General features: G+C 39.5%; 1 long non-coding RNA gene across 1 annotated transcript; it reads right to left on the bottom strand.

Moving 5' to 3' along the window:
- Positions 1-559: 559 nt before the first annotated feature.
- LOC113319575 lies at positions 560-8,992 on the bottom strand. The gene is made up of 2 exons (XR_003345650.1): positions 8,895-8,992; positions 560-1,965 (listed from the first exon to the last, which is right to left on the bottom strand). It is a non-coding gene; the product is annotated as an uncharacterized LOC113319575 (long non-coding RNA).
- Between the last annotated feature and the right edge of the window lie 158 nt (positions 8,993-9,150).

Genomic DNA, 9,150 nt, shown 5'->3' with positions numbered 1-9,150 from the left:
GCAAAGAAGATTTTGTTGTAGAATTTCTGAAAATCACAAAGTTGTATTCAAATATGAGACGGAATTGATTAAGGATTCCTTCTAGACCACAGAACATAAACCAAATTGATATATAACCACATTTTTCACATTATCTTGTTACTAACAACCCTAAGATAATTAGTACACTCAACTATCCCGTTATTATCTCCTAAACTCACCGGATACGGAAGCGCTCGACTACCGGTTTTTACTTGTCAAGTTTCCTAGAGGTACGCTTACTAGGTGTGACTTAAACAAATGCTCTAAGTTTTGTGAGAAAAGGTTGCTCCTAGTGATAAATCCAAAAGCTTGAATTACCTACTAGTGTCAATTTCTACGTGTGGGTACTTAACAAAGTCCCATCATCAATACCCATATATTGCTACTTGTGTTTATCTTTCTAGACAATTACGAGTCAAAGAATTCCAAACTAGCAATAGGATTATCAAATCAACTATTTAATTTAGAACTTAAACAATCAACAAAATAATCCATAAACACTATTGGCATAGCAGAAATCAAACAATAACGAAAACAATGGCGAGAAAACGAGTTATTTCATATCAATTATAGATTCATACTCCGGGCATTGAAATCGCCCCTAATCAACGAAAGATTTTAGTTCATCATCATAATAATAATTGAAATAAAGAAGATCAAAGATAAAAAGGAAAGCAAACCCTAGCTGCGGCTATGTCTCCAAAACTCCAAGTAGAATACGTGATATAGTTGTAGAAGTCTCACTCTTTTTTGTAGCTCCTCTTGTTCCAAAATTAGGTTTAGTCTTCAAAGGCCCAATAAAAGTCCAACAAGCCCGTACAACCCACATGTGGAAACAACCCAGTAAAAATCTCTGCTTCCCTGTGACACAGTCGCACCACAATCAGCTGCTCCATCTCAACTCATCTACCTTCACACAACTTCTAGAAACTGCAGCTAACACAATCTCCTCTGACTCATTTCAGTTCAACCAATAACACAAGAACTCACTGCTTCTATGCCAATCCTTAACAACACTGCCTGCAGTTCACCAACTCCAGTTCCTTGTAACAGCAACCAAGTAACTAAAATACAGCACCGCAGTTCCACCTCAAGAGCTACCACTTTATTTGCAGTCTCAGACCAACTAGTCCAGGCAGACAATCCCACTGAACTTCAATATTTTTCTCAGCTTCTGCAATACTCAACAACCTCACCCCAAAGCTATTCCGCCTGTAGCCTTCATAAGCATTCATCACACCAGCTTCCATCTCGCTTCAACTCCAGCTTATCACTAAAAGCAACAGCATCATTGTCACCTTACCATCTTCGTCTCAGCCGCACAACCTTCACAGTCCATTTAAATAGCAGTCACCATTCACATACAACCGCAACATTTCACACCCAGCTGCAACTGCATCCTTTGTTGTTCATGCATTTCAGTTTATATTTCCTTGCAATTTCAGCTGCAAACTAGCTCAGTCACTGCCATCATCTGCATTTGTATATGCTCCATCTTCTTGACTGCAATAGACAAAACTGCGAAGGCCTTATTGCACAGGCCACAATCTGCACCTTCCATCTCAGACCAGCAAGACCTCCACAGCAAATCCGTTCTTTTGTAACCCTAAACTATCACAGATTCTCATTAATTCATGGCAATACTAACTCAGCTCACAAAATGGAAAGCAATAATTGCATTTATTTGCCTAATCTGCTACATAAAACCATTAGTCTTGTACCACCTTCTCTTCCATTAACGAATTCAGCACATACCCTCTGCAGCTTCATTACCAGTTTAAACTCTTGTTTACCACCTGCGACATCAGTTAAGTCGCAACTTCGTATTCAATACCATTTTCTGCAACAGCTGCAACTCCACAACCCGTGACCTGCAACTGATTCAAATTAGCTCCAGTCCATCTTTGCAGTCTTCACAGTCCATAGTAGCATCACCTGCACCACCTGTAGCTTCATACCTGCAATGCCTCATCTCACATTTCTTCCATCTCAACCCTGTAAAACAATCCACACAAATTTGATCACAACAGCTTCATATTTTAGCTGAAATTGAGCTCAGTTGAGCTCCAAACTCGAGCTCCTATCTCTACAAGCAAAACCACCAATACCCATTTCTCCTTGTTGGTTTCTTTACTGCAATCTCGCTTCCAAAACATCACAAAATCTCCCCATGAACTCCAACCATCTTCCCTGCCAGAAACCATCGACTCACAACACAGTTTCTTCTATAAAACGCCAGCTAATCCACTACATTCTTCTTTCTTCTTCTCGGCTTCAGCTGAGACTCTTGACACTTGATGAATTCTGCCGATGTCATGGCTGGGTTGAAGGTTACGGCAAGAAAACCAGATCTCCTTCTTTGTTAATGGGTGAAAGATAATGAACCTGCTGACTTTGATTTCCATTGTGACCTAATCTCTCTCCCATCTTGAGTGCACATGTGTGACTCCCGTGAGGTGAAGTCCAATTTCCTCCACCGAGCTGCTCTAGTGTTAGGCCCACAACCTATGGCTAACACTTTCCATCCAATATGCCACTGCACCTGTGGGCGGTTCCCAGTCCATGCCTTTGTGTTTCTATGACAGTAACAAAGAGAATTAAATTCTCTTTTAACTCCAGCTTCGCTGATAATGTCCTTGGCCTCCAATGAGCTTTAGCAGCGTGTCGGGATGCAATGCACTTTGGCGCTTTATCTTGCCAACAACATCCGTATCTTACTTCTCAAGTTCACTTCTTTTCTTCAGTGTCTCTTCATCACTAAGGATGTCATGTTTTTCAGACAGAATTTGCATCACTAAAGCCGACATACTTTTCAGACACAGATGAAGAAATAAAAGCAAATAATGAGAAATAATCCGCCTCCAACAGCATTTGCACCTTTTTGCCTTTTAAGCGACGTTTCCTCTTCTTTTGTTCCAAATGACTCCAAAGTACCTAAATACTCAAAAACAAACATAAGATACATAATTTATAAGAAAACTTAGCAAAGAGAGCATAAACAATAGATAAATATTAAGGTGTTTTAGACACCTATCAAATTCCCCCACTCTTAGACTTTGCTAGTCCTCGAGCAAATCAAACAAAATAATTCTAAAACATACATACAACTCCGTCTCGTCGAGGATACGGTTACTTTTAGCATGAATAACAGGCCTTTGAACCCCTAGGTGTCCCTAGTGGACGAGTTATAGTCTCGTGAAGGTTTACAAGAGGTCTACCTACAAAACCTATATTTCCAACTCCAACTACATGTGACAAATCTATGAACGAATCCAAAATGACTACAGGAGGAGGTACCTTGATGCAAATTCAATTCATATATAAACAAAGCTCTACTCAGAAAGTTGAACAAACCACAATACTCGGAATATAACTAACCACGATCGCACATGATAGATTAAGAAGATGGATATAGAGGTAGATGTTTGTGAATGTTAACAAGTGATCGGTGTTTCTCAACTCTGTCTGAAAGTCACTGCCAAGATGAACCTATGAATCCTATTGGATTGAGATACTGGTCTGAATTCTAGTATCAACATAGCTGGCATATACAAGGGAACCAGTGGTCGAAAATCTTAATTATAGATCAACTCAACTGGCATATACAAGGGAACCAGGAGTCGATTTTATTGAACAATAATAACAATTTTTTTTTTCTTTTTTTTTCTTTTAATTGACAACATGATTAGATCTTTTAGATCCAAGCGCATGCATCTTGTCAGCAGATTACATGGTAATTCCCGTGGATCATGCGTTCCACGCTTGCTTAGGCGACGGAGACAGGGAGAACACACACATATTGCTATCCAAGTGTCATTTTTTTTATTTCTTATAAACACCGATTGGTTTAATTTGTCTGGTCTCTTTTTTTTTTTTTTAGTAACTCAATCACTCTATTTCATCCTAGCAGCAATAACAATTCGATGCTAGTGACCCACCAAATCACTTAGAGAAACAAGAAAATATCGCAAGAATAAAAACAGAAGGTGATATAGTGACATTCCGAGATATGGTAACAACTATCATATTATTTCTAGCACATGAGCTTTGTCCGTCCTTTTAGTTAATGGGTTCCTCAACTCCTGCAATCAAGATGGTTTCATCCACTTATATTGGTAGTGTCATCCTAAAGGCACAAGTTTCTAGATTTCGGAGTTTATAAAGCAAAATTTTTTGTTTTTTTGTTTTTTTTCTATTTTTCTATTTTTTTTTAACTAAAGGCAACAAACTTTAAAAACATACAAATGCTCCCCCACACTTAAACTTTACATTGTCCTCAATGTAAAATTTAGCCATTCAAAGTAAAGTTCAAGGTGGGAAATTTCGCAAATGATATGCAAAACAAGAAAACAAAGATAAAATGCTTAAAAATAAAAAGATAAAGATACAAAACCGGTGGGTTGCCTCCCACTTAGCGCTTGGTTTAAAGTCGTCAGCCCGACTTTCATCTCACTTGCATTCTTAGCCAGCGTCAGTTTCCTCCACAGCAAAACATGAGTGCACATCACTCGGGTATCTCATCACCTCAAAGATGTTGAAGTGAAAGACCTCTCCATCAAATTCCATTGTCAAGGTACCTTCAAATACATCTATCTTCGTTCTAGCGGTTCTCATAAATGGTCTACCCAACAACAAAGGTGTAGACGAGGATGAGTTTTCATCACTCATACCAAGAACATAGAAGTCGACAGGAAATATAAGCTCATTAACCTGCACCAAAACATTTTCAACAACCCCTTTCGGGTAGACAATAGATCTATCGGCAAGTTGAATAACTATGCTGGTATTTTTGAGAGGACCGAGATTTAAAGATTCATAAATTGAGGCAGGCATGACACTAATAGATGCTCCTAAATCTAGCAAAGCTTTTGTAAACCTTGTTTTACCAATTGTGCAAGGTATATTAAAACTGTCGGGGTCTTTCAATTTAGGTGGGAGTTTCTTTTGAAGATATGCTGAAGCACTCTCCCCCACACTCATTACCGGTCAATTTGTACTTGTTAGTGCACAATTCCTTCAAGAACTTTGCATAACGAGGAACCTACCTTATCGCCTCAATTAACGGAATGTTCACTTCGATCTTCTTGAAGATTTCCCAAATCTCTTTGTCCAACGTCTCCTTATTTGATTTTGCAAACATGCTAGGAAAAGGTGGAGGAGTAACATAAGTAGAAATAATAGGTTTAGAGTTAGAATTTACCGAATCAGTCTTTTTAGGGACTGTTTCGTCATCTTCTTTCTCTAAATCACGTTCATGGGCCTCCGGAGATGTTACCGGTTTCTCTACTTGTTTGCCACTTCGCAACTCAATAGCATTGACAGTCTCCCTGGGATTCAATGGTTGCGAGGGAAGTTTTCCAGCTGCTTGTGCCTTGAGTTGATTCATATCATTAGCCAATTGACTAACTTGGTTTTGCACATCTCTCATATCCATCTCGGATTTCTGCTGGAACTGGTTGAACCCTTGCATTGTCTTTAAAAACTCTTGCATGCTTTGCATCATAAGGGTAAACTTGTCATCCACACTTGTACCTTGAGTTTCTTGTTGTGGTCTTTGCATGAATTGGTACCCTCCTTGTTGATTGAAAGTAGGGTTTGCTGCAACTTGCTTGTTGGCGTAGATGAAATTGGGATGATCACGCGAACCCGGATTGTATGTGCTAGAGTAAGGGTCATATCTTGGCATTTGCTGATTTTGGTACATAACACTTGCTTGCTCAACTTCTTCGGTGTATGATGGTATTACAGCAGCTGCTATTTGTTGCATCATCCTCTCCATGTTACCCATCCTATATTCCAAAATGTGAAGAATCACCAACTTCATTCACTTTCCTTACCACTGGTTCACCTCGAGTGTAGAATTGTTGAGTGTTTGCAACCATGTTTTCTAACAAGCTTGTAGCTTTAGCGATGGTTTTGTTGGTGAGTGCACCACCACTTGGGGCATCGATCAAATTTCTATCATTAGAAAGCAACCCCTCATACAAATATTGAATCACAAGTTGATCGCTGATTTGGTGGTGTGGACAGCTAGCTAAAAGATTCTTGTAGCGCTCCCAATACTCATATAGAGTCTCTCCGGGTACTTGCCTAATACCACATATCTCCTTGCGAATCACTGCTGCTTTTGATGCCGGAAAATACTTCTCAAGGAACAACTTCTTCATTCCATTCCATGTGGTTACACTTCCAGATGATAAGTAAAAGAACCACTCTCCTGCAACATCTATAAGGGAGAAAGGAAACGCTGTCATCATAGCCATATCAGCATCTACAGTTGCTTGCTTCAAACTAGTCACAACATGATGAAATTGTTGCAAGTGACGATTAGGATCTTCTCCCGCTAAACCTCTGAATTTGGGCAGCAAGTTAATCAATTGCGTCTTCAACTCAATGGTTCCATTCAGCTGAATACATAAAGGTTGCTGGTCAAGGTTTGGAGAAGTGAGCTCCTTGAGTGTTCTTGGAGCAGGTGGTCGACCTCCCATTATGTTGTCTTCCTCTTTGTCAGAGTCCGAGAATTCACTTGGTGAAGAACTAGGAGGAAGTGGAGTATTCACTGCTCGAATCAAATATTTTAGTAAAGTGCCTGAACAAAGACGTATACCAATAGGACTTGGTTTGCCTTCTCCAAACATTCACCAAAGAATGGTACCTGAAAATAAGATTCTAAAATATTGAATGAGTAAACTGTAATTGAAAATAAAAGCAAAAACATAAACTAAGAATAAAAATAACAACTAAACTTCCCACTACCTCCCCGGCAGCGGCGCCAATTTTGACGAGGTGTCAACTCGCAAATAATATTTCTCTACTTCTCTTTACACTAGCAAGTAGTATAATGAAAGCAGGATCGTCCCAAGGGAGGTATGAAGCAAAAGTTGTTATAGAAATATTCTTAGCAAAGAAGATTTTGTTGTAGAATTTCTGAAAATCACAAAGTTGTATTCAAATATGAGATGGAATTGATTAAGGATTCGTTCTAGAACATAAACCAAATTGATATATAACCACATTTTTCACATTATCTTGTTACTAACAACCCTAAGATAATTAGTACGCTCAACTATCCCGTTATTATCTCCTAAACTCACCGGATACGGAAGCGCTCGACTACCGGTTTCTACTTGTCGAGTTTCCTAGAGGTACGCTTACTAGGTGTTACTTAAACAAATGCTCTAAGTTTTGTGAGATAAGGTTGGTCCTAGTGATAAATCCAAAAGCTTGAATTACCTACTAGTGTCAATTTCTACATATGGGTGCTTAACAAAGTCCCATCATCAACACCCATATATTGCTACTTGTGTTTATCTTTCTAGACAATTACAAGTCGAAGAATTCCAAACTAGCAATAGGATTATCAAATCAACTATTTAATTTAGAACTTAAACAATCAACAAAATAATCCACAAACACTATTGGCATAGTAAAAATCAAACAATAACGAAAACAATGGCGAGAAAACGAGTTATTTCATATCAATTATAGATTCATACTCCGGGATTTGAAATCGCCCCTAATCAACAAAAAGTTTTAGTTACTCATAATTTTAGAGTTCATCATCATAATAATAATTGAAATAAAGAAGATCAAAGATAAATACGAAAGCAAACCCTAGCTGCGGCTATGTCTCCAAAACTCCAAGTAGAATACGTGATATAGTTGTAGAAAGTCTCCTTCTTTTTTGTAGCTCCTCTTGTTCCAAAATTAGGTTTAGTCTTCAAAGGCCCAATAGAAGTCCACCAAGCCCGTACAACCCACATGTGGAAACAACCCAGTAAAAATCTCTGTTTCCCTGTGACACAGTCGCACCACAATCAGCTACTCCATCTCAACTCATCTACCTGCACACAACTTCTAGAAACTGCAGCTAACACAATCTCCTCTGACTCATTTCAGTTCAACCAGCAACACAAGAACTCACTGCTTCTCTGCCAACCCTTAACAACACTGCCTGCAGTTCACCAACTCCAGTTCCTTGTAACAGCAACCAAGTAACTAAAATACAGCACCGCAGTTCCACCTCAAGAGCTACCACTTTAATTGCAGTCTCAGACCAACTAGTCCAGGCACACAATCCCACTGAACTTCAATATCTTTCTCAGCTTCTGCAACACTCAACAGCCTCACCCCAAAGCTATTCCACCTGTAGCCTTCATAAGCATTCATCACACCAGCTTCCATCTCGCTTCGACTCCAGCTTATCACTAAAAGCAACAACATCATTGGCTCCTTAGCATCTTCGTCTCAGCCGCACAACCTTCATAGTCCATTTAAATAGCAGTCACCATTCACATACAGCCGCAACATCTCACACCCAGCTGCAAGTGCATCCTTTGCTGTTCATGCATTTCAGTTTATATTTCCTTGCAATTTCAGCTGCAAACTAGCTCAGTCACTGCCATCATCTGCATTTGTATATGCTCCATCTTCTTGACTGCAATAGCCAAACCTGTGAAGGCCTTATTGCACATGCCACAATCTACACCTGCCATCTCAGACCAGCAAGACCTCCACAGCAAATCAGTTCTTTTGTAACCCTAAACTATCACAGATTCTCATTAATTCATGGCAGTACTAACTCAGCTCACAAAATGGAAAGTAATAATTGCATTTATTTGCCTAATCTTCTACATAAAACCATTAGTCTTGTACCACCTTCTCTTCCATTAACGAATTCAGCACATACCCTCTGCAGCTTCATTACCAGTTTCTTGTTTACCACCTGCGACATCAGTTAAGTCGCAACTTCGTATTCAATACCATTTTCTGCAACAACTGCAACTCCACAACCCGTGACCTGCAACTGATTCAAATTAGCTCCAGTCCATCTTTGCAGTCTTCACAGTCCATAGTAGCATCACCTGCACCACCTGTAGCTTCATGCCTGCGATGCCTCATCTCACATTTCTTCTCTACTTCGCAAGTCAGGTTCAACAACATCATACATTTCAGCTGGATTTTTGCACATCAAAACTATTCAATTGTACCCACAGCTTCATCACAGTCTCTAGCAGCAACAACTCCTTCCACTGTTCTTCTCGACACATCACAGACCCCATAATCCTTGTAGCTCAAACCCTGAAACACATGGCCATCTGTTGTTGTAGCAAGAGTGTCTGGTCAGTT

This window comes from Papaver somniferum, chromosome 10 (assembly GCF_003573695.1).
Source record: "Papaver somniferum cultivar HN1 chromosome 10, ASM357369v1, whole genome shotgun sequence".
Lineage (NCBI taxonomy): Eukaryota > Viridiplantae > Streptophyta > Magnoliopsida > Ranunculales > Papaveraceae > Papaver > Papaver somniferum.
The sequence above is the reverse complement of the archived record's forward strand: the minus strand, read 5'-3'. Positions and strand labels throughout refer to the sequence as shown.